Raw genomic sequence first — 27,466 nt, 5'->3', positions numbered from 1 at the left:
ATGCAATTATACCCGACGGGCGATCACCATTCCCTGTGTTTTGGCTCATTAGCGTACTGGAAAACGAGCCGGCTTAGTAACGGCACTGGCAAGTGTATCGAAATTCAAGGAAAGTTGAACACTGCAACCCCGGTATCGGGTGTTAATGACTAGACCGGTTGAATGCGATGTGTCGTAATTCCAGGAACCGGTTTGTCTGAAATAATTACCCGAAACGCGCAGGTGGTCCAGTTATTTCAAATTAGGCTGTTACGCAATCGGAGCGATTGGAACACACAACTACACCAAGTAAACATTAGGATTAAAGGGATTTGATTTACGATGTTTAGCCGACGTGTAGCATTCCGCACCAAGCATAAATTTAACCTTGCTGAGTGCGATATAGTGATTGTTGAATCACCTTTGCGTTAACCGCAGTAAGCAGCATTTGCGTCACATTTGCACCGAGTGATTGTGAATGTTGAAAAGGCACGACCGCCATTTTGAAAATTCAGACCCTTCAGATTCATGACAAAGCGCATTCGCAGAGATACCCACTAATGCGGTGAAGATAAAGCTTGCTTCGAAAGTAAGAGGAACTGTTTGTTTTAGGCGCAGGTTTTCAGTAAAAGCAAGCAGACAACCGCAAAAACAGCTCGGCTTTAATCCCACGTAGAAAGCGGAAGCCTCGGCCCACATTAATTTCACTGCTCACGCGCACCGAACGACGCATATATCAGTGACGAAACAATCGAGTCTGCGCGTGACAGATGCCTAGTTGCGATTTCAGCCTATGCCGTGGAACGCTGTCGACTTTTCGCTGCACAGCAGCGGAATAAAAAATCCATCATTTCGAATCGAAGACTCCTTTTTCCTCGCCAAGAAACACCATCCACGGCGGTATGCAAATATTAACGCTACATTATATACGTTCCTTGAAAATAGAACAAAAATTCCAATACTGTCAGCTCAAAGACTAATACTATAAACCGCCATACAGCAAACCAAACAATAGCTATACAGTCATATTTCTACATAGCAACGCATCTGACAGGCTTGCTGTTCCATTAACTATATTGCCAAGCCGGCGCCAGTGTCAACGCGCAGGATCGACTTTCCGATCAGGGGGTTGCCTTGAAAATTCCATCAACCACCTAATACGGAAAGACGAACTTGTGCGATACATTTACATGCACAGAACTTCACTAGGAGAACCTGTACCACGCTACGCGATTAAAGCGTAGAGATAACTCAAGCCGCCTCGGCATAAACCAGCCCCGTATTCAAACGACGATGGCCGAATACGAAGTAGCCTGTCTCCAGCTATAAGCAAGCATAAGTTATAAACAGCATAAGCCACGATCGCTACAGTATCTAAGCAACGTTATTACTGGGTAGTTCCGTATACCCTTAACTAGGCCTCAGATTCGTCCAATGTCCACGTTGCCTAGCAATCAGTTGGAGGATGATTAATGATTATTCACATTCCATAACCCTACTTCAAGCCCGGCTTCTCCAGCGGAACAAATTTTGAAGGGATGTCACGTTTTCATGCATTAGCCTTCTTTCGCGGCGTGACAAGCACGGTGACAACCTCGCAGAAGCGCGCTGCTCTCGAAATCAAGCCGAAACGGCGACACGAGGCTCTATATATATCCACGGACGTCTGCCTCGAGTAAAAAGCGCGGGCTCAAAAGAGAATGCAGCGCGCGTGTTCCGACGCTTTACCGGTCGACTCATTACCGTAGCACTGCAGGCGTAGCCAACAATGCCGGGTATACGTAGGTAATAGTAATACTTACTCTTACCAACTCCAACACAGCCGAAATTCACACACACACACACACACACACATGCACATAATTGCATAATGCATATGTATCACCGAGATACAAACAGCCGGTCGTCACAATATACATAACACCAGCAGCTTCCGCGAGTACAATCACTAAATGCATATCTGATTTATGGTTTAGCAGGCCGTTTAGACATATCTTCAACATCAGCATAGATTGAATATAAACTACGGTACCGTAGGAAAAGGCTTTTAGGTTTGGTCAGACAACATAATGCTGCAAACCGCAGCACGCTCGGATGCTGCCGAATCAGTCGACAAAGGGGTTAAGGCGTTACCTCAGCTTAGCCGGATGGGCTTGCTTATTCACTAAATAAAAACCAGTCATGGTTATGTCAGATAAATGACGCCCGACTTTCAAGCCGCCAGAAATAACGAGGACGATGCAGCTAAAACAGTTTGAAGTTTGCTGCAGGCTATATGCACCAGTACAGATAATCAAAAGCATTGATGCATCGACAGATAACGCATACATCGCTGTTATGGGGAGATATAATTTCTGGCACGCCTTTTAGACTTTTAGATGAGTTCGAAATGACGGTTACTAATACATTTGCGCACACAGTCACCAATAAGATGACTAGTCACTCCACGCCAATACAGATTTAACGACGTCATAAACACCCAATATATATGCAGGCGGAAGTCTCATAGGTATTCGTACACAATCACGCCAGCTTCACGTGATCACGATCATGCTCAATGTAATGCAGTGGTTCTTAACCTTGCCCCCAGCGCCCCCCAGGGGGCGCTGACGATTTTGAAGGGGGGCGGAAACGCTCAGGGGGCGATATGGGGGGCGCTGGGCTCAGGGGGGCGGTATGGGGGGCGCTGGAGAAATATGGCTTCGCAGTAGATGATGTGGCGATAGGACATATCCTTAATGAGTATTCAGAGCAAATTAACACCGAAAACCTCGTTACATATAGCCTTCAAAATACATATAGGTTTAATTGTCCATGGGCGCCTAAATGACTGACACCGAATGTCCCTGTCTTGGCCATCTGAACCCCAGAAGACGAATTCCATCTGGCAGGGAAAAATTATATGTCAGTGAAGAAATACCAATCTGAAATCGTGTGCGTCTTTTAGTTTAGTACGATTGGGCGACAGGGATATTCCTGTTGAGCGATATCCCCGTTGAGCGATTCTATATTTTTTTGATATTGCAGACAGGGGGTCACGAAATAACATCATGCAACGAAGTCATACCAACGGGTTCGCCCGCCCAAATATGTTTAATTATTAGTAACGGGCCCTACAGTTTCCAAGAAACCTCACAATGTTCGCTTTAAGTTTTGATGAGTCTGCGCACACTCAACAACTCACTGCGCTGACCCCTGGACAACAGTGCCTATCGACTAAAAAAAGGTAATAACTTCCGATTTGTTGTGCGCAACGTAGATTTTCTGTGCGCAGAGACCGTGTCAGCACTGCGCACGTGCGCAGCTTAGAGGGAACATTGCACCTCACTCAGGTCTACCGGTAAATGTGTTTACGTGAGCAGAGAGAGGATAAAAATTAATCTCAATTTACATGCAATTCCCGATGATATTGACCAATTCAATCATTAATTAGTGAAATTTTTCGCGCTTTGCGCGACTAGGCGAGAATAGCTGCCTCAGTAAATGGACACCCAATGTAGATACCTAACAGGCTTTCAGCAAATAGAGGACAGCCTAATGGGGGTCTGGGAGTGAAGTCCCCTGGAAGCTTGGTTTATCACCCGATGGGGGCCCAGGACCAACGTTTTTTGTTTTTTTTGGGGGGGGGGCTGACGAAGTGCTGTTACGGCCCTGGTAACGAATAATTGTACCTGCGGGCACGCCCGAATATGTTTAATTATTAATTAGTTGCCCTTTATCTTCCTATACAACAGCTCACTCAGTTTATCGCGACTTATATATGTAATTACCACCTATTCATTCATGCATTATAGAAAATTTTGGTACCTAGGGCGACCAGGCCACACAAACTTTGCTGACCATCGAAATCACGATAGGGGGTTCGTGGGGGCGAAGCCCTCAGAAGTTCGGTTTATCACGCTATGGGTGCGCAAGGCAATCGTTTTTAGGGGGTTGACGAAGTGCTGTTACGGCCCTCCCTCTTACTCATTGTCTTTATTACATTCCTTACATTATGAAGTTGGGGGGGGGCGCTGGAGCACGATAATTTTTGAAAGGGGGCGCTGGAGGAAAAAAGGTTAAGAACCACTGATGTAATGGGACGCAGAGGCAAGAAATATATGGCAAACACAATAGATACTGCTGCCAATTCACCCGCTCAAGACAACACTGCGAACACAGCTAGTGATCTGTCAAATGCATCCTATTATCCTATCAGTAGACAGGCGCATATTCACAGGATTACACGACTCTATATACATATCATATGTTAAGCCGCACAAGGTCACTGTATCAAAGTTCATACCTTAGTTCAACAGATGTAATATAAAGGTTATGTAACATGAATGCACTCTACGCCAATTAGTCGCAGGCAAGTAGGCAGGGACGGATTATGTTCAATTACGCGTCCGCTCTTGCTACACGCGAGACTGCAAAAACACCCAGGGGCACACTTTATCATTCTGCATACCGGAAGCTCAATAAATATACTACTGCATCACTTCAAATATCTGTAGGATTATAGAAAATGTGTAACGTGTACCATGGCACGTTTAGCCCCATCATGTCCAAGTTAGGTGTTCGCAATCAGATCTGGGCAACTAAGTAGATAATTCTAATTAGACTCGAAGGAGCTAACTACCGATAGTCGAATTTCTGGTTATCCTGGAAACGCTACCGAGTCAAGCTTTGCGTACCGGTACAGACATTTGCCGTTCTCGTGCATATGAGAATGAAGTTAGGTTTGATATGGAATTAACCTAATTTTAATAGTATTTCTTTATAATTAGGAAATTAAGTAAATTTACAAGTTTTTGAGAATTCAGTAATTCGACATTGACAAAAACCGTGTAGCTATAATTTTAATTCTAATCTAATTGAGAAGAGCTGAACATTTTCTTGGATTTCAACTCGTGTTGGGCTAACGCACGCGGCCGATTTCAAAATAACGGATCCGCCGTGGGTGTGCGCCAAGCGCCGCCACGCCCCTCGGTAACCAAGCCGCGCAGCGCGACATATTATTCTTTCTATTGAGGACAAATTCCATATCGAGCGATGCTTGTGTGCTGGCGCGCGGCAATCGCGATGCTCCACACAATAAGGCCACAGTTCTCAAATAGCTGTCTGAAGTGTAGATGACTACGGGGTAGCGTTACGTACACACAGCGCGATATTAACCCTTAAATGACCACCGGAACCACGACGGATTCGGTAATATTTCCCGCCGGTCGCGAGATACAGCACAGCACTCCGTAACGGTATGAACGCGTTTGAGTTTTGTACCTTCTCACGCTATAGCCATACACAACAACTGAACTGAAATAAGATACCCCCGAGTTCATAATCGTTTCGTTAATAACGCGCGCCGGTACAAAAGACAGCGTTAGGGACACGGGTAACGGTACACCCTTTTAGAGTACAGCAGCTCATTGATTTCCATAAAAGCAGACGCGTTGTACCCTGGTAATTTGTTGTTGCCAATGTACATTGTGTGATGCGCCGTGGGACGGTGTCGGATTCAAATGCACGGGATTGGAGCACAATTGCGAGTTTGACAACTTGTGGCAATTGCCAATACGAGTATAAATGTTGTCGTGTGTACTGTACAGTACTTGAAAGCACTAATACATCTTTCGCCGTGGATTTACATAGAAAATTCTCCGGGATAGAGTGACGATACCGTTAGAAAACACGCTGGCACGAATATTCCGTGACAAAATCTGTATAGCTTTGAAATCGCAAGAATTTAGCATAAATGAGCGAACGAAATGAGGATGACCATTACCTTGACCACTGACGGGTTTTGCATAAATTGCGTTTTATCCCCGAGTCTGAAGAGGTACAGAACTTCAATTTGTAATAGAATAATATATTCATGTTTGGGGATAGTACGATTGTTGATATACACATACAATGTTCTTTCCATTCTCTGCTAGTTGCTGCCGATTGCGATCACCCCTGACCGAGGGCAGCTTTGCGAAATTAGTGTTCTATCCCCGAGTCTGAAGATGTGCAGAACTTCAATATACTATTGAATAATATGTTCACATTTGGGGATAGTATGATTGTTCATGTTCATTGTTCATATACAGTGTCCATTTCCATTCTGTGCTAGTTGCTGCCGATTGACGATTGTCAGCCGAAAATATTCGCTTTAAATATGAATGTATTATTCAATTGTATCCATGAGCGGAACAAAACCGCCGTTACAGTGGGGTTCACAAGTTTAGTGTGACATATGCGAATGCATTTAGTTTCGCCATTACATGTTCGCTGTTCAGTAATCGCTGCCGTGAACTGATCCTGGTTCGCGTCCGTCAAATTTGCGTTTGTGTGCTTTGGGGGTCTGGCGAACTCGGAAGAGCCGCTTCAAATCAACAAGTCGAGAGGAAGGGCGAGGCGTGGGCGATGCTGCTTCTGTAAATTTCCACGAAACGAGATGGCCGACTGGTTCGCGCTGCATAGTGAGGCCTCGCAGCGACGTTATCGCAAAGTCACGGTCAGATCTAATAGCACCATTGAAACTGCAGTTTAGGATCCAAAATACAATCCCACAATTTGCATAACTGGCTTAACTGTAATATCATGACTATATTATGACGCTTGAAAAGATAAATCGGCACCGCAAATTAGAGATAACATATTTCGGGAATTTCTGCGAAGTCACGTGGTAGTGGGGAGTCAGCGTACCATAATCTGCGGCTGATGGACAGTGAATGTTGATTATTTCATATAGCTTACAAGCGTCCAAATGCATACTTTAATAATAGTTAATTTCATAACCAGGCAATGGATGTACATTGTAGAGATGTGCCAATAAATGCTATTGAGTTTTGGAGATGCGTCTTCAGCTAGATGGCATATCTTTTGAATATCGACTGAGTATATCGTGGTTTTTGGGAAAGGTTCTATGGATATCGGTTTATCGATATCGGCTCGAAAATTAGATATCGTTCGAACCTCATGTTGTATTCTACTCTATGACGCCATAATTGGATGCACGTTTTTGAAATTCCTTATTCGCTGACAATTGCCCCTGAAGAATGTCAGCCCGAAAAGCTTCGGGTTTCAATACATTTAAGTTGTGAGTATAATACTAAAATGTATATTAAAGTTCTGTACCCCAAAAAGTTTCTTCAAGTCGTTAACCATTTTTTTCTAATGTAAGAAATGTATATTCATTGAATACATAGTAAAATACTTTATGCGTCATTCAACTCAGTTTCACGCCGCCCATAGGTCAGCTTTTGGTGAAGAAGCAATTGAAATCCTCACATTCAATTTTGCCATGTTATTGTGTTGTATCATTAATCAGGCCGGATAAGCTCGTGGGCCGCATTTGTCTCGAAATTTCCAGAGCCGACATTTTCCTAATCCACGCGCATGTTCATCATCATTCATCATGTATAGAGTTGGAACAAAGCTGAGTTTTTCGTTCATTTCACTCTACTACCTTGAGGCGGTACGCGACAGACTTAGACAACAAGAAAATTTTCGGTTATCCCAAATTAGGTGAAAATTAGAATTATAGCTACACATTTTTTCGGATTAGATTAGAATTAGAATGACGGAATTCGTGAAAACTTGAACATTGAACCAAGATCCGTTAATACCAAATCATAGTTCATTTTTATGAACACGAGAATAGCAAATCTCTGTACAGCAAGCTTTGGCTCGTTTCACACTATAGAGTTCTCCTGTAACATTTACAGGAAAACGAGCAATTAGATCAAAATTAAAATTAGAGCAAAGAAACATTTTACAAATTAGATTAGAATTAAATTACCGGCATTTCGCTCTAATCAGTATAGGTATACAACTAAAATTATGTAGTTGTCAAAGAGCGGCACGCGATACGAAAAATATTGAAATCCACTGCTCTAAAGTGTCGCGTAATTTAGTCGATGTTCAGACAGTAAAGAAGCGCATAAATAGAGCTCATATGTTTCTGCTCATGTCCCACCATGTACATTAGCTATGGTGTAGGTACCTCACTAAGGTTTGATTTCGCGGGCAGAAAGCAGCTCTATCCGGGATTATTGACACAAACTCGTTGCGGACGCGCAAAGGTCACGCTACAAATTGACCGGGAATTCTATACGTGCGCGCTGATTAGATCGGCGATTCTCTTGAAATATCTCCCGTTCTAAGTATACACGGATATATACGGGCGCATTGTAAACTCGCGGGCCGCAACGCGAATCGGCGCGAGTTCACGGCTTCGATGAGTTCTGAAACGGGAGAAAAAGGAAAAAGGAAGGGGCAGTTCTGACGGATGTAATTCCGGCGGGTCGCGTGAACTCGCGGATAGCTAAAGCTAGGACGCGGAACTGGATATCTGAAGTGCGTCATCTGTGAGAGTACACTCTCGAAGGGTGAACCATGGCGAATTCATAGCGCATAGCTTACATATTCCCATAGTATGAATGCTATATGAGGATTTAGTCACGATCAGAATGCACATGCGTTTCCTAGTAAGGTACGGAAAACATTTTTCTCGCAAATGTTCGCGATACTGCATGCGATTACTTGGAAATATACACCAACAGCGCAACAGAAACATTGAATATACGCAGTCTACATGATTTATTTCAAGTCTTTTTCTTATATCTCGGAATAATTGGTCTTAAGCCCCTACCTACACCAATTCGGTGATCCCTGTGCAATGCTGTCGAAGGGTAACGTATGGCGAATTCATAGCGCATAGCATACTTACACATTTGATAGTCAAGCTATGGAATGCATACATTTTTTATAAACAGACTACACTCTCGTATTTCAGTGGGAATATAGTAGAGCGCAGTCTTGTAAAATCATTTTTTCTCAGAAACTAAAGCGGTAATGTATGTGAATTGTAAGTACAATTTCCAAAATGCACCGGAAACACCGAAATCTTTATGATTTGCGTCGATTATTTCTAGCAGGTCGCTTATACCTTGTACGAATTGGTCTTAACCCCCTTAACTGCATCAATATCAACCAATATGAACCGTCGTACCAATATAGTGACGCGTGGACTTGCCAAAAGATTTTCCCCACAACTTTAAGCTATAATCCACGGGATTTATTCGTAATAACTCTACCGTACACAAGAAACATCGAAATCATTGCAGTGTACATCAATTATTTCAAGTAGTTTGCTTATATGTTGGACCCCCAATTTAAATGAATTCCATATTCGTGGGCAAAGCTCTCTAATGCTAAAGTATAGTGAATTCATAACGCACCTACCTACCTATTTACATAGTTTTGCTACGGAAGACATGAATCTTTTACGCATAGACTCCAATCGCGTGTTGTAGTAGGAATATAGTAACGTGTGTATGTGCATGTGCAATAACCTAAATTTATGTCACAAATTTTGGCGATAATGCGTTGGGATTTGTTAGTATAATATATTCCCAGTGCATCAGCTACAAATTTACACTGTTCTATGACTGGCACCTCGCGACACCGGCGAAGAGAACTTCTCAGAAACAGAGAAATCTTCGAAGTTCAACTGCAATATTTTTAAGCAGGTTTTCTTATGTTTTGGACAAATCTGCACGAACCCTGTGAACCGCACCAAGTCGATGATTCGCGCGCGCAAGAAAATAAACTAACCACTTTTTAAGCAGCATAAGGATTGGGGGTTGGTACAAGGAAGCAATGATTCATGGCACGGCTTCAACGCGAAAACAAGTTTTCTGGTTTCACTTTTATGTCAACCCAAATCATGCGTGGTCAGCGATCTTGCTCGGAAGCTCGTATTCGTGAGCAATACTACAAATGTAAACCAGATGACGGCGTTGGTTTTCCACACCGCACTACAATATGAGAAAGTCCGCTTCAATCATGCGACTCAATATATATTAGTGTTATTGCGCTTGGATATTTGAGATGATGAATCACCTCCCTAGACTTGAAGTGTTTATCGCTTTGGACGTTGTTTTCGAAGGTAAAACGCGGCAAATATTGGATCTTATGACGCACACTGACCAGAGACATTGGAGACATGTGGGTTGTGCGGTCACGACGCTATCAGAAGCGCTATCAATATTAGACATGGACCATACAATTCACTGAATAGAATCTTTGTACTTCTCGTCTGCATGACTGATCATGTATTTCTCATGTGGCGAAATCGACAGCTCACGGCAACCATGCTAACGGACTTGTGCAAGTCACGTGCTCAAAGATCCCTCGCTTCTAGTGGTTGGAATTGGGCCAAAGTTGGTATGCATCATCTCTACAGACAGCCAAGCCAAACAATTTTATGGGGTCGACAGAAAAATTTTGAATTTTTTTTTTTTTTTATTTGTCAACGATAAATTCAATAGTTTCTGCTACATGAATCTCGCTTCTACTGGTTGGAATTGAGCCAAAGTTGGTGTGCAGCGTTTGTTTAACCGACCTAACAGTTTTATCAAGTAGCTAGTGAAATCTGAAAAAAAAGTTTTTTTTGAAAAGCCCTACTAGTTTTTGAGGGTGTGTGAAGAAGTACCGTCGAACCATATCATCAAGAAACTCCAAGACCAGATTGTTATCCTTCGGCAATCTCAATGCAATGAGCAAGGTAGACACTAGTATTAAAAAATGGTGATTCCACCAGAGCTTGCACACTTGAGTTTGATCCGAGTTGGCTGGTTTTCGATTCAGCCCATCTCCCAGCACCAGATACATCACCTCACGCAAAATCACAATTAATATAATTCTTTGATAGGGCTAATTTCGTGAGCGAAAATTTCTTCCTGTAATCCGTAATGGCGCGGTAGACGTCTAAGCTTCCGTCACACGACAACAGAAAATCTTCAACTTTTCCAAATTAAATTAGAAGTACAATTAGAGCTACAGTTTTCTTCCAAAAAAAATTACAATTCAAATTACAGAATTCGTAATTAGTGAAAAGTGCAACAAAAACCGAGTTCAGTTTATATCATATCAAAGCGGAGTCTCATTAGCATGAGAATATCGAATGTCCGCACAGCAAGATTGGCTGGCTCGTTTCGCAATATACACAATCCACCTGTATGATTTTAAGGAAAACCAAGTATTAGATTAGAATTAAAATCAGAGCATGGAAACATTTTAAAATTAGATTAGAATTAGAGTTAAGGCAAGGAAACAGTTCACAAATTGGAGTAGAATTAGTTGAATTAAACAACCAGTCTACTGTACGCAATCAACTAACCAGTCTGCTGTACGCAATCAACTAAACCTCAACCCTTTATCGAAGGTGAATAGTTCATCGGATCACGTGACGCCTCATCAAGCGCGCGGAAGCAATCCAGGGTAATTGAACCACGGCATATGAAATTACAGCCGGCATGAAGCCGATTGTGTGGAACTTTTATACAAAGTCACGAACTGAGTGCAGTCCAGCACGATGTACGGTAAATCATAGCCATTCTGTACGCTAGCCGAGAGATACACTCGGTATTCGAAGACTCTCGGTTTGAAGAACAGTGTGGCACGTGACTCAGACGTTGCGAAATAGCGAAGCTTCGATTCGATTTCGGAATGGTGCAAGCTTACAAATCAAGTTAAAACAAACATGATTAAAACATTGCCCTTATTTAAAACATGTTTTTATTGTTTTTTGTCGTTTTTAACAATCACGCCATGAATATTTCATTGTACCGTCGCCGTGGATTGACGTTGACAATTAAAAATATATGGTAAATATGACTCCTTTGACGAAAAACTCTTCCGACTCCTGTCTCAAACGGACCAATGCTATCTTTAACCGGGACTAAATCGTCATAAAGCATTTTTACGCGCTTCATCATCATCTGAACATCCATTCCGTACCAATGATCTATATCTACATGTTGTAGCAGCGTGTACTCAAAGGTGGCGTGGACACTCGAAAAATCACGTGACTGTCACGCCCAGATACCTTTGACGACTTTGTTATTGTCGAGCCGTCTGCAACAGTATTTAAGGGCAAAGTCGCTATTGCTCTTCGTTGATTTTAACCATGTTCCATATCGAGTTGGGTGACAGAATTCCGTATGGTATATTTTGATGCTGTCATCCTGCGTTGTACCACGTTTCAAGACTATAGCTTTATGACTAGCGTAGTAATTTCGCTGTCGAAGTCGAGTATCTAGTAAATCGGCGCGCACCGATATATTGTCGACTTTGATAACGGAATTACTATACTAATCATCGAGTGACGATACTGAAACTTACTGCGAAGCTGCATAACACAACCAAGATATACCATGCCAAATTTCGTCATTCATCTCGGTATGGAACACTTTTAAAACTCACATATACCAATATCAAATTTTGCGAAAATTCCATTAAGCGGTAGGCTCATTACGACATCTGCGCACGCGGACCCTTGATACTCGACTTGATAATGTACTTACTACAGTAATTATAGGGTCACAGCCTTAAAACTTCGTACAGTGTTAGATGCCATCATGAAGATATTTAGTACGAAATTTTGCTATCCATCGCCGTATAGAACACAATCAAAATCTACACATACCAATACTGTTTTTCGTGAAAAATAAGTTATGCGGTAGGCTGAAGGTCAGATGATTGCATCTTACACCGAACCAAGTTTTGAGGGCGTGACTCGGTGATCAGGATAGTAATTTCGTTATCATAGTCGAGTATACCAAGTACGTCGCTGACCTGCCATCTAGTCTACCGCATGACAGATTATTCACAAAAGCCGAAATTGATATGATGCTATATGTAGGTTTTGAATGCGTTTTATTCCGCGGTGATAACAAAATATCGTATTATATATCCTGATGGAGACATCTAGCACTGTATCGAGTTTTAGGGCTGTGACTCAATTATTACGGTAGCAATTTCGTTATCAAAGTCGCGTATGTCAGCCTTGTCAGGGTGCGCGCTGATTCGGCATTCAGCCTGCCGCATAGCTGATTTTTCGCAAAAGCCAGTATTCGTATGTGTTCAATTTAAATGTATTTCATACAGCGATCCATCACTCATTATGGTAAAAATAATTGAAAAAAATTTGTAGTACAACGAAAGATTCTCGGGTAGAAAGTGTCTGTCCTTACTCCTTACTAATTAGCTTGCGAAGAATGGAGAAAGAACGTTCAACGGCAGCAGTTGTTAGCTAACAACACTGAAGTTGCGCGTACACTGCTGGTGCCAAACCGTGTTGCCTCATTCTGGCATTGGGGTGTACGTCACAATTTTTCATCATGCGCTTCTTGATATAAGAACCATGCAATGCTGTGAAATGTCAAATGATACGTTCACCGACAGTGTAAAATCTACGATACAAACTAAATGCAGGTTGCAAAAAAGTTTCAACTTTGTAAAAAATGTTGACATTTTTTTACCTAACGCTACAGTTTTGACCTAATTTTGACTTTTTTTGACATGTCAAAAAAATCGCCAGTTATACCTGTTGAAACGACGACGATTTCGAGGGTTCTAAACGTTCCATATCGTAAACGTCGACTACATCGGGTTCAAATCTCCGTAGGCTCACACTACTTTTATCGAAAGTATCTACACTATTATGGCATAAACAATTTTTGAAAAAATAAGTTTTTAAATGGCATTATTTAAAAACGCTGTTTCAAACATGTTTTGAACAAAGTGATTTAAAACATAGTTTGTTTTATACGCAGCTGTAGTTACGGACCACATCTGTAGTAAGGTAAATAGATAAAACTGCATATATCGCAAGCCAATGCATATACTCCACCCGCGTATGCACAAGTACGGAAATCTCTTGGGATCGCGCGAAACCGTTGCGTAACCTAGGCTATAAATAATCAGTTAATCACTTTCGCTCTGTGCAAGGGCGAGAGCAGATTACAACTGCAAATGCGTGTGGCCTACATTTGCATGTGCAGTTGTGCATCTATACACACGGCCGCACATTCTAGCCGTAAAGACACTAAAGCTCAAGTTCAGATTGACGCTTGAAATCCCGGCCGCTTTTAATCACGCGGCCGCAAAGCTACAGGGCAGGCGCGGCGGATTATGATACTGCTGCATAAGCCCGTTTATATCGCAACAGGTATAAACCTAAATCCACGCCGGTATGGCGGTCTTTTGTATTGAGAGATTTTAATCAACGTCTCGGCTCGATATATAGAAAGCAGAACCGAAATGCGCATTCGCGGGCATTAAAGATTCATGTAAGAGATATGGGCGAGCCGCTTACGGTCCGGGCTGAACGAATTTGCGAGACATTCCCGCAATGCAGCCGCGCGACTTTTTGCTGCATTACGGTCCAACAAGTCCTTCATTTAGTATGGATGACAAAAATAACGGTCAAGACGAATTACAAATGATACGCGCTTTAAAAGAAAATTGAATAATATGACGATATTGAAATAAAACTTGTCAGGTGTAATCGTCAGCGATCAGTAGGAAATTGGGTTTATTTCAATATGACTATATTATTCAATTGCGTATTGAAGTTATCTACCTCCAAGAAGCACTTGAAGGAAATTTGTATTTGTATATCTGGATAACGACACTTCCTTCCAGATACCGAATTGAGCATCCACGACCCTCCAGTGGGTTAAATGAGTGAGATACTGCAGTATAAATGGAGATATATATCTTAGGGAGATAGTCACTCTTAACGAAAATATTGTACTTGATTTATACCACGGAATAAGTCTGAGGTAGGTAGCCTACCGGTTTCGTGTGCAGTGGGTGTATATTCACACCCATATACCATGGGTGGTACACGCGTGGAAATAAACTTCTCCATCCATTGATTCGCAGTACGCGTGGCGATTAAACGATATAACGTCCTTAATCGCCTTAGCATGGAACCTTTCTCCAATTTAGAGATGGATACAGCTCAGTCAGACGCCTACAAAGCCAATTAAATCAAATGAACGCCCGAGCTCGCATGCAGTTTAACCGGTCGTGAGGTCGCGAACTCGTGTAACATCACAGGAACAGCCTGACCTTAATCCAAAACAGACTATAGATTTAGATTAACCCCGTATATAAATGCATATTATTCAGACTATCCGTGATCTCGCACGCATGCCTGGCTGGTACATAAAATGGTTACGACATACCGGCAATTCAGTACTACCGGGATGCAATATTGTATCTTGTAGATATGACTCACGGCTCATTGGCCGTTACCGTTGAGTAATAATATCCACCGTAATGACTCAGTGCGAATTACGCTCTCATGAGAAAGTCACCTCTTAATGGCTTTTTCTTAACGAGAGTCAAGTGGACGACTGTCACATTATGACATGCGAGCAATTGCATTAATGGCAGTCACCAATTTTTGAAATTTTTGCTCGAATTCCAATTCTAATCTAATTTGAGAAATGTTTCTATGCTCTAATTCTAATTCTAATCTAAAGCTGTTCTTACTGCAAATGCTACACAATTGTATGGTGCAAAACGAAAATGCGTGCTGCACAGACATTTGGTATTATCATGCCTATGAGGATAAACATGGATTTGACATGAATTCAATAATTCTAGTTCTAATGTAATTGGAAAAAATGTGCAGCAGTAATTCTAATTATAATATAATTCGGAAAAACAATATGTAGTTATAAGTCTAATTCTGGTCGAATTTGGAAGAGCTGAAAGTTTTCTAGTCCAATTCTGCAGTCCATCAGTGTTTCCTGAAGAGGCTAGGTTCGGGAAATGTAGCACAAATCACTGCGGTGCCACCTATCAACTGAAATCCGCGCATACAAACATGTGCATCGCTTTATTAGTCATCTGCGATATCTTACGCTGACGAATGATCAAAATTGGACTCAGTTTGACTTTTAAAGTTTATACTTTCACTATAACCGATCGAATGTCAGCGGATTTATTGTTGCCAATATACGACAAAAAAAAGTACATAATTCCAGTTCGGCATCGCATTAAAGATTATTTTGTATTTTTGACCATACCTATTTCATGGATGTGCTTTGTGACGATGCTGTGATTTTATCAGGACTTCGCAGATATGTCATTTCCAACAGCATTAATCTACACTACGTGTTTTGGATGCTACGATAGGATAAGTCGAAGTTTACGGCCTTCCACAGTGTAAAATAGTACCGAGACTTTAATTCTCGTTGGTAAATTATCTCGTAGTAGCCAGTAGCGTACAACTTCAGTATTACCGTTGTAAAGTCGCCACACAAAATCAGCGGTGGTAAATTAGTCAGCATACCTACTGCATGAAAAAGTACTCAAGTCAAAAGGTTGATATGATTGAGGAGGCGCATAGTTCAAAGGTAGCAAGATGCTTCTGCACGATAGACGCAAAATGACTAACTGTATAACTACTGTATATTCAGTTACCGCGATACCGGGGCTTTCACACTCACGTTATGACGATTTCACTCATAAAGTGATACAAACTTATCACAAAAGTGCTTCCTGCTTTTAAAAAACTACCATGTAAAATGCAAGGGCGTGTTGGCGGAAAAACTGTGAAGTAGAAGTGTGAACCTTCAAGTCGGTTGAAAACACAGCAACTTCCGCAACGCAAGTACTAAAAGCGTACTTGCGTACTTCAATAAGGCAAAAAAAACTTCGTTATTGACAGCCTATGCACAAAATCTTCACACAGCGTGAATCAGGCTCAAAATTTAACATAGGAATGCTCCCATCACTTGGAGCAAATCGCGTCTACTTAGCGCCTTAGACTAAACAAACGTTTAAACGTATGCCCGAGGTCAGGAATCGCGGGATCTACCATTACGCCTACAACAGAAGTGGATGTTGCATAATGAACAAACCGGGTTAAGGCCACTCAACGCCAAGCCGTCGAGCAAACACTACGGTAGTCAAGCGAACGTCACGCTTCGCATACCACAGACGATACGTCAGCAGCAAAACCACAACACCTGCTTCAATGGCCATCTCGGCTCTTCCGTCGCCAGCTAAGGCAAATTGTGCGTCAGAGCTTTCCGCTGATATGAGGCGACTTATGTTGACACACCACGTCATAAAAGTATCTAATGTCATCAACATGTCAGGAGAAAACAGGCTAAAGGTCTGTCAACGGTGCATCAGGTGATGTATGCTGATGACGATAATGTTGCTACCATGTCAGTAGCGAGGACAACGCTGTGCGGTTACTACAGCGGTCGGCCACAGTTTTGAAAATTTATTATAGGGATACACTGTAATACCTATTCAGTGTTGAATCCGGACCTTTTCTACGAAAATTCAGACTTGGACAATTAAAAATTTCACCTTTTCCAAATTATATTAAAATTACAATTATAGCTAGAAAGTTTTTTGTAATTAGAGTATAATTAGAATTCTAGCTACCAAGTTATCTTCAAATTAGAGTAGAATTAGAATTATAGCAACACACTACACAGTTATTTCCAAATTAGATTAAAATTACAACTATAGCTGCACAGTTTTTTTTTCAAAATTAGATTACAGTTAGAATCACTCAGTTCGAGTTCCGTTAATATCAAATCATAGATCATTTCTATCAGCATGAGAACGACAAATGTACGTACTGCAAGGTTGGCTCGTTTCGCACCATGAAGTTCTCCTGTAGCATTTATAGGAAAGCCAGAAATTACATGAGAATTGAAACATTTCACAAATTAGATAGGAATTAAATTAACGGTGTTTCGCTCAATTAGTCTAATTACACAACTATAATTATCTAGTTGTCCAAGTCTGCCTACAATAATCACTTCTTATTGACTTGGGAATCTCTAAATCTACTTGCACTCGTGTAGATATTTATGACGTTAAATGTACTTCTATACTTGACTATCAAGCTAACAATGGCGATTGCGACCTATACTAGAAATCGCCTTGCCAAATCAAGCAGTCACACTGCATTGCATTTACAGCAGGCGTGGTGAACCTGCGGCCGTAAAAGAATATATGTGCGTGTGCGGCTGTCGACACGTAATCCAATTATTATGTGTTGGCGGCCGTAGACATGGAAATTGAATTAACAACCTGCAAAATTTTTTGGAGATTTTCGTTAATCCTAAAATTTTCTTCGCGCTAGTCGCGATTCAATTCGACTTCATTCGATTCGTCCTTTGCAATTTGTGCGCCACAGATGCGAACAGAATTGGAAAATGATGCGCCCCGTATAGAAATACCAACTTGGAATCGTGTGCTCCGAACCAAAAAAATGTTTCTAGTACGTTGGGGCGAATCCAATATATTTCCACCATTACGACAATCCTGATGGGAGGTCAAGAAATAACAGCCTGCAACAAAGTGGCTTATAGCGAAGATGCATCATCATTCATCACTTATAACTTTTGCCTTAATTTGTCGAAAACGCTCCTTTCATCAACTCTACCGCCCTACAGGTGAATCTGATCACATGGGATGAGATAGGATAAATGTTTGATAGCAATGTGTGGAACTACTAATGTTAATGACGAAATTCAGTCATCAATCTGAAACATTTTCGCGATTTGCGCGACCACGACGATTCCCAGTTGCTTTCCATAATATGACCAGTTAGCCTCTCAGGACCCGGTGTGAGAAAGTAGAATAGTCCGGAGTTTACTGGAAATGTACATCGGACAGTTTAACATGGATACTTAGCGTCCATTTAGTTCATTACGGCTATGCCCCGGAATGCGGCCGTACGCTACATAAATAATCGGAATGCGACCGCGAATAGCAAAAAGGTTGGCCACCCCTGATTTACAACAATTCGCGAGGGGAACACAATGGTATGCACCCAGTCATATTCACATTGAATAAGGTAATTTTACAGAGCTTCGCAACGCCGACACCGCAAGGGGCTTTCCCAGACGAGACTATAGCCTTCGCGGCAATTTCGCCCGGTTTACCGCGACGCGGCATCACGGCGCTGGCTTGAACTTGACAGGCTGGGTTGCTGGGAGATATTCGAATGGAATTTTAACGAGCTAGGCAATGCAGCCCGTCTCGCCGCAACCCACACCGCTGAGCTAAGTCTAAGGAGCAGGAAATTCGAGAAGGCTTCTTGCTCCAGCGCGCGTTTGAATGTAGGGCTGCAGGGTACAATCATTTTGGACAAGTACAGAAATGATACCCTACTTGCGAGTTGCGACTAAGATTTGATTTATCATCGAAAATCATAGTCTCGATAGTCTTTTCCACTGTGGGAGCCTCAAACCCTTGAACCCTCGATTAGTCGATGGTCATGTCGCAGCACGCGAAACATGCAGTACAAAGCCACGCACGTAACCCTAAGTATTGTCACGAAGTGCAATGGAATAAGCATGGTCATAAAACACAAAATCATCATCAATTTGATATAGAACTGGTTTTATATTCTTTGTGGTTGAATAATAGGTACATATTTGAGCTTCACTCATCCTCCATATTACTCATGTGTACTATTCTGCACAGCCCTATACTTCAACGTGAAAAAATGCTCCGTTAGCGAGCCGTTTGACACTCGATTTTCAGTCGGTCACCTATACAATTACCAATGACATCAGCCACAGGCGAAAAGTCGATATTGTGTTATTTCCCACCGCATTGTACCCGCACAATGCGTTGTCCGCGTATCCGCATGCAATACAGGAATGCGCATGCGCTCTTGGGGGCCAATTCAACGAAACAAAGGTGACGCATAGGAAATTATGTGGTAGTTGGGACCAGGCAATAAACAGTTCCCGGTATTGATGACGGCGGCTTCTTGTTAGATTTTAGCCGAATAGAAGATGCTTCCATGGTTATTCGCGCGTCTGCACTGTTGTATAATATTACCCAGTAAGCTACAGCGATCCTTTCTAGAAGCAAAAAAGGCAATAACTTGCAAAGGAACCGCGTTATTGATGCTCTTACATTCCCAACGGGGCTGACACACGATGATTCGTCCAATTTTAGATTGGCGCGCGCATGCGCGTTGTATTTTACACGCCTGGTTGGCAATCCAGCGAGTCGTGACAGCCGGAAACAGCTTTGACCGTTTCCTCTCTCGAGACAAGTTGGCGTAATGGCGGATATCGAAAACCTGACATCACTGCGTCCGGAAAAGACTTGGACAGCTTCCTAATTCTAGTTTCGTAATAATTAGCGCCGGAAATGTAATTCTATTATAATTTGAAACGAGTTTCTTTGCTCTCTTTTCCATCCTAATGTAATTTTGGTTTTCCTGAAAAAGCAGCGGCAGAACTGTATGGTGCGAACCAAGCTTGGTGTAAAGACATTACTGATTCTCGCGCTTGTAAAAATGAACTCTGCTTTGACGTGAACTGAGCTTGAATTGTGCTGCATTTATTTCTAATTCCGAATGTAATTCGATTTGCAAGTTGTTGTTAGTAGTAATCATGGTGTTTTTCGACTACAATGGTCATTTACACCAGACCGATATTCTTGGTTACGATTTTTGTTGTATATATCCTTCTGACTTGAAATTTAATTTAATTTACAAGTTCTTGCGAATTCAGTAATTTTATATTCTAAGCTAATTGAAAAAAAAACGTGTAGCTGTGATTCTAATTCCAATACAATTCGGGAAAGCTGAAAGTATTCATAGTTGTCCCGTTCTGGTTCGGAAGTCGTGATTGTGTGAAGTTCACGACTGAAACGTGTGATTATAGGCGCGCTAATCCGCCGTAATTGGATTCCGAAGCAAGTGCCGTATTGTTCTGTCCCCGCCGAGTACCGCAATACTGGAAATTGTTGTCGTTGTATAACGTAGGTAGACTGTTATAGAGTTAGTGTGCGTCCGCTCGCAAGTGCACACTTGACATGGCTTCAGCGAGTGACACCGCGCGGCGATTATAAGCACGGCCGCTTCAGTTAAGTCGTATACCAGTTATCGTTTGGATTGGGCAATATCGAATACCTGAGTGGTTCGATTGCGATCAAGTATTTTGCCATGCCTGTATAAGTGTGTATATTCACCAATCACCAGCTCATATTATGGGCGGAGAATGGGCCGGAGCCGGGTTGGATACCCGGCCGGATTTTCTCATGTTATGCCGGAGCCGGTTTGGAGCCGGATCAGTACTTTCTATAAGAATATGGCAGCCTCTTCCACCTCGAATCAATAGTTATAGTGAAACGTTCATGGAAATGAACCACATCCTAAGTCCAAGTTGGCATAATTACTTCAGATAAGGGTTGGGCTTAATCTTTGAGTTTTAAAACTCCTGTTTGCATTGTTTCAATCAATATTCGAAACCCTCCGGTGAGTAGATGATTATTATCGGAGTTTTTCGGACCGGATCACAGTCATTTATAGAATACTGCCTAGAAGTCGGACCGGAGTCGGACCAGATAATTTGACGATCCGTTACGCACTAGTACACCGGTGGAAATCACATTTTTCCCTATGAGTGTGCCTGTACTTCATTGCACTTTCTGGCAATACAGAATTGTCATTTCCGCTAACGTGCGTGGCTTCGTGCGACATGTTTTGGATGCTGTGATACGATCATTCGAGGTTTCAAGGCCTCCGCGGTGGGCAAAAGTGCAGAAACTATAATTCTCCTTGATGAAATAACTCTTGCTGTAGAGGGGCGTATAATTGCAGTAGGCTTACACGAAAAATATTGATCTCTCATTACTAGATTCATTGCGGTCAGCCATAGCGCAAGTTTTTGCAGCTTTCGCGACTTTTTTTACGGCTTCCGGCAGCTTCCTAAATACTCAGAAGTTATGTAGTATAGTGTTTTAAGCTGTTTGGAGGAATCCTATCTTGCAACTTTCTGCAACTTTTCTTCATTTTTTCATGCAACTTTTTGCAACTTTTCGATTTTTCATGCAACTTTTTGAAACTCTTTCGATTTTTCATGCAACGCTTTGCAAGTTTTTTCGGTTTTTCAAGCAACTAAGTTTTTACTGAAAATATTTGGCGCTATATGTAAATAGATCGCTTGATTATTTCACTCTCGTTTCAATTTCAGGTATTTCTGATTTGACGTACATTCAGGCTAAACCACCAAAAATTATATTTTCAATCGGTCAATTTTTTCAGGCTAATAATTTTATTGAAGCCGCCAACACTGAGTTTTGCTACAGTGCCTTCGATACGGGTCCATTCGAGTATGTCATACCCTAACAATTTCAAGGAACTTGTCCATAAACGCAACATTTTATTGCAACTTTTGTGAAAAATAAATGCAACTTTCCACGGATTTGACTGCAACAAAAACTTGTCCTAGGTATAACTGTTATTGGGCGTTATTAATCAAAACCGCTTTGCCAACAATGTGATGATTCCTGTCGATTCGAATCCACATCCGTGTTTCGATGTACGCGCCAATAACCAAAAGTATGTGAGTTCGGATAACGCGTACTCGCGTAGAAAAAAGCTCTTAACTGTCACACCGTAATCCGTTAATTAGCAAGACGGCGAAAACAAACAACGGACACCAGAGACTAATTGAACGAGGCGCTACCAATACATAAGAATTCCCGCTGGGCCATAGGGGTATCAGTAACAGACAACACCTCCATTTACAGGCTTTCACGTCGCTTTGAATATACTCAATTGTTGAAGCACTCAAAATAGCGCGTCCTCGAAATCTTCATATCGCTTTGAAGGCGCGGAAAAATCCAGTCCACAATAGACTTTTCAATTAAACCATTACCCATACACAAACGCAGCACAATCGCGCATGTTTACCTTCAAACAGGAGCCAAACGACAGATCTGGCCGATCGCGATAATAAACTCACGGCATAAGCCCGAGTTCATTACCAGTAGAAGCGCTTCTCACTCATAGTGGAGTAAAAAGGGTTGATGAAGTGAAAAGTTCATATATCCAACCCCAAAACAATTAATGACACAGTTCTCTACCTTGTGAAAGATGCTTTAGTATTTTTTTTACCATTCCATAGTCATTTTATGACATTGCTACCGGTTGATCACTCAATCACTCAATACAATATGAATGATTTGGGAAGTTTAAATATATATCTTTTAGATAGCACAGAGAAAATAATACTTTGTATCACCGATAGCAGACGATATATATAAACGTGAGACCTTGATAGCTTTCACACCCTATTTAACGTCCACTTGTATGAATATAACTTTATTAGTTACACGAGCTTTCGGAGCCCTGCTCCTTCATCAGGTGTTAAAGCGAAAATAACGCAAAAAGAGCAACGCAAAAAGATTTTGAATTTGAACATATACATATTGTGACATCATAGTGGGTAAGAAATTTCCAGATTACAAAGTCGTGTACTCTATGACGTCATAGGCACTTAGATCTAGTATATATTAGAAACGCATAAAGTGAGCTGTACTCCTGAAAATTGGCTACGATATAAGTTGTTTGTAGTATAATACACATGCAGAAAGGTGTCAAGTGAAGTATTACATGGTGTAGTGAGACATGCACCCTCTATCTATATTGAGACCTTGTCGGAATGTATCAAATTTGTCAATATATTTTTGTTCAGTAGTCTTGCGTAGGGTAGAGTCCTCAATGTTCCCGACCAATACGTTGATTATTATGTCGTTCTCCGAGTGTCCAGCCAAATTAAAATGTTCACCGACAGGCTTCGATTTGTTGACTTACGAGATATCATGTCGATGCTACAGCTGTGATTTGATAGTTATTTCACGGAAATGTCATTCCCGCTAACCAGCGTATATAGCTTTGTACTGCATGTTATGAATGCTGTCATGCGACCAAGCCACGTTTCAAGGATTCCACGGTGGAAAAACAAATTGCAGCTTCAATTACGATTTACCAATCAAAACCGCTCTGTGGTAATTCCTGTTCATTCGATTCGATTTACATGGCATGAGAAATGATTCGATTCGGTTCGAATCACTGATTCGGTTTTCCCCTCCGTCATTTAGGTGGCGATTCGGTCACAATGTTCTGGCATTTTATTGCGGGTTTTCGCAAGGTACATTTGGTAATCACGAGCAGAAATTCTTCATGAACAAACATGAACTGAATCTAAGTATGATCATTACCTCCCACAGGGTTGCTACGAATAATTTCAAGTGCTCCGTATCCACACCACACTATTCGAGAATTGCATCATTACCCCCTAGCTAAACCAGAAATAGCCCTACAGATACACAGCGGGCATGTAAATAGTGGCAAAAGTAAGGTTGTTACGGAATGCACGCAATCATTTCCAAGAGTCGCATAGACATGCATCGGGAAATATTATCTTCAGAGTCCTAGCTCACAACATCATACAACGCAGGCATGTATTTTGATAATAAGCCCCGTAACTGACGCTAGTGGGATACGTCACTCCGTGTATACGCTACTATAGCAAGACGATTTCTTCGTTAACCAGCTCACATGATTGACATTATGGCGCCAGGTGAAAATTAAAAGCACATGTTTGGCTTTTTAGAGTGGTGTTATAGTATACTTATTTCCACGCCAAATACACAAGAAAAGGCTAATTTCACGGTTATAAATAGATATCCTAGACGCAGCCAAAGCTTCCACACAAGACCGTTACGCGATATCACGCGCAAGAAACCATTTCAATACAACAGGTGTGCCGAATTGCGTAAATTCAAATAATTAGGATCTGAGATAGATGTGAAATAGCAATGATTAAATCCCAGATATAGTGGGTAATTTTTGAGCCGATACCAATAAAACCGATAACCGCAATATTCAGAAAAATATGGCATATAGCTTATGGGCATTCCCAAAACTTCAGAGCATATATTTACACAACTTTGCATCCATTGCTCTTCTTGAACATGAAATAAACTTGAAAGGCATCATCAGAACACGTGTAAGCACACGTGGTCAGTAACGAGGTACTTTTCTTGGCTGCTTTTTCAAAATACTCAAGTAGATTTTGCCTATACATGCGATAATTACGTCTCAATATTATCGGCTAACCGATAATAATCGGTAGGATTCTACTTTACACCCTGTCGGGGCTCGATGAACCCACTGCGAAAGCACCGACGACCTTGTATGAGTTTACAAATCAGCACCTAATAGCTCAGCAGATTAACTACACGACTCGGAAACAAACTGAGCAAATACAGCACATAATCGCTGCCCCACACGCACGGGCAGCATGATCGACTGTGGCCCCCAACTATTTATAATGTTCCCGGAAACATTTGGTAGGTTTATTGTTGTTGTTCCGAGTTAAACCGGGCTGGATAGTTATTGAATGGTATGCACCAAGTCACTAATTTTTGGCAGCGCGCAAATAGTATCTTATTTCGTTGGCGGTGATTCAAAATTTCGGAATGGATAGTAGTTAACATAATTTGTCCAATAGAATAGTATATTCATATACGAATATTTTAGGCTGACACTTGTCAGGGGTAATCGTCAGCAGTGATATACGATGTTTTTGCCAATTCTCTACTAGTTGCTGACGATTACCCCTGTCGAGTGTCAGCCGAAAATATTCGGGTTCATTTCAAAATGAATATACTATTCAATTGAATATTGAAGTTCTGTACCCCCGAGATGCTCTTCAAGTAACTTGTCCGGAAATCGGAAATTTAGGATTGCTGCATTAAATTATCCTGCTTGTAATCAAATACTTTCAAATTCCTTCAACACAGCCCATGTGATATTCACAAATAAATTTTGCCAGTTGGCACACATTCAGAGTTGAGCGACTCTAAAATTTTCAGCTTTTACAAATCATATCAGAATTAGAATTATAGCCAGAGAGGGGTTTTTTTATTGAGATTAGAATTTGAATTATAGCTACATACTGTTTTTTTCAAATTACAATAGAACTCGAATTACTTAATTCGCGAAAATTTGTAAATTTATTCAAGTTCCGTTCGCATCAAATAATATTTCACTCTCATAAGCAGCATGAGTATGACAAATGCCTGCACAGCAAGCTTGGCTCGTTTCGCACGAAACCATTGTCCTGTAGCATTTTCAGGAAAACCGGAAATTAGATTAGAATGAAAATAAAGTATAGAAACATTTCACAAATTAGATTACAATCAGATTTTCGTCATTTCGCTCTAATTAGTTAATTAAACAACTTGAATGTACAAGTCTGGTGATATGCGTAGATAAATTTTTCCGGTTGGCACACATTACACGTGATGACGCCAGAGTATGTTATGCTAGCATCAAAATACGTAAACGCAGCGGAATTTTCCGCGCGCATTTTATAGTCCATCTACGACGGGCGTAAGGCTACTCGCAGATTCAATTTGAAAATTTTACATCCCCAGACAACCTCTGTCTCGTTGTACAAGGTTGCCGTATTGCAGATAACTTCGATTTTGACGCAGTACAGTATGGCGAGTTAACTTCTGGCTGTGAGTAGTATTCAGTTAGGGATGGTGTGAACCTCTGAAAGGTTCGGGTTCGTGTGAACGCGAACCTTTTTGAAAGGTTCTGTGTGAACACGAACGTGAACCTCATGACGTCACGTGACGTCACATTGAAGTGAGAGCCTATATTGTTGAACACGATACCTAGCGACGACCCGTGCCACACAATGCCACAATGCTGAAGTACATATTGGCGTTTTAGAGGTCGTCAAATGTATCAACTGGGGCAATCAAATGATATAATAATCCCATAAAATCAATATCCTCCGTCGCTTTGCCGACAATTTTGACGAGTGTTTGCATGGGAATATAAGCTTCCGCCTTTACGGTCCAGGCCAGACCGGACAACTTATTCGGCGTATTGCCCTGTTGATACTGAGCTATTGAGCAAGAGTGTAAAGCGGGTTTCTATACTTGCTACCGATATCACCCCGTTAACAAGTTATACAGCCGTAGTCAATACAATACAATAAACATATGAATTCAAGATTGACGCAGTACGCCTGCTAGATTTCTTATACACAATGATATCAATTTCCTTGATTGGTTGAATAAGCATTCGTCGCGGACTACCTATACCTACATGTAGTTTATTTCTGTACTGATGTTGTGTGATTGCGGGTCAAGCTCGCAGCGTCATTGAATATTCAGACATACGTTTGTATAAGGCAACTAATTTTTTTGAGATTGTCAAAGGTGCATGCTCGTTTAGTGTTGATTTTTATGCTGCCAGCGCCATGCATATAGTGACCCGCAGTTGAAACGCAATATATTTCAACCAAATATGTTATAATGAAGTGAAAATTATAATATATGAAAAAGGTTCACAGTGCAGAACCTACTAAGGTTCGTTTGTGAACGTGAACCTCGAAATTTCTGAGGTTCACACACAGAACGCGAACGTGAACCTCACGTTCACACCGTCCCTAGTATTAAGTTTCGAGCTAGTCCTGTAAACGAATATATTATTGATCGCCGTATGATGTGTAGCCTGTAATAACTTATAAGCGAGATTACCGGGTAAGTTTAAGCGACACAGCTAGAAACACAAATCATAAATCATCAAATCGACATTGTACAGAAATACAATGTAAACCGGGAGCTGACACGCACACAAATGCGTGATAAGTCAAGGTACATTAACATGACCGGATCCCGATGATCCCGCAATACCGGACAAGCCTAGGATGCGAAATTCAAGTTCTCTGAACCATTTCACCGTATACAGGTGAAATGTCAAAAGCCGTTTTACACGGCCTGCGTAAGTGAGCACGCTCATAAACCGAATTCCGTCGCCAAATTTGGTCAATCGGCGACGATCGATACATACGGC

At 41.5% G+C, this 27,466-nt stretch overlaps 2 protein-coding genes across 2 annotated transcripts in view; both read right to left on the bottom strand.

The window, feature by feature from the left end:
• LOC145445031 (tripartite motif-containing 13-like) overlaps window positions 1–27,466 on the bottom strand; it is a 412,502-nt gene that overhangs the window by 232,591 nt on the left and 152,445 nt on the right. The window lies entirely within an intron of this gene.
• Window positions 1–27,466, bottom strand: part of LOC145445008 (uncharacterized) — a 118,362-nt gene that overhangs the window by 68,509 nt on the left and 22,387 nt on the right. The window lies entirely within an intron of this gene.

The sequence above is a fragment of the Botryllus schlosseri genome, chromosome 8, assembly GCF_051294905.1.
Source record: "Botryllus schlosseri isolate E-star chromosome 8, Bs_hap1, whole genome shotgun sequence".
Taxonomy (NCBI): Eukaryota; Metazoa; Chordata; class Ascidiacea; order Stolidobranchia; family Styelidae; genus Botryllus; species Botryllus schlosseri.
This window is presented reverse-complemented; position numbering and strand designations above follow the sequence as displayed.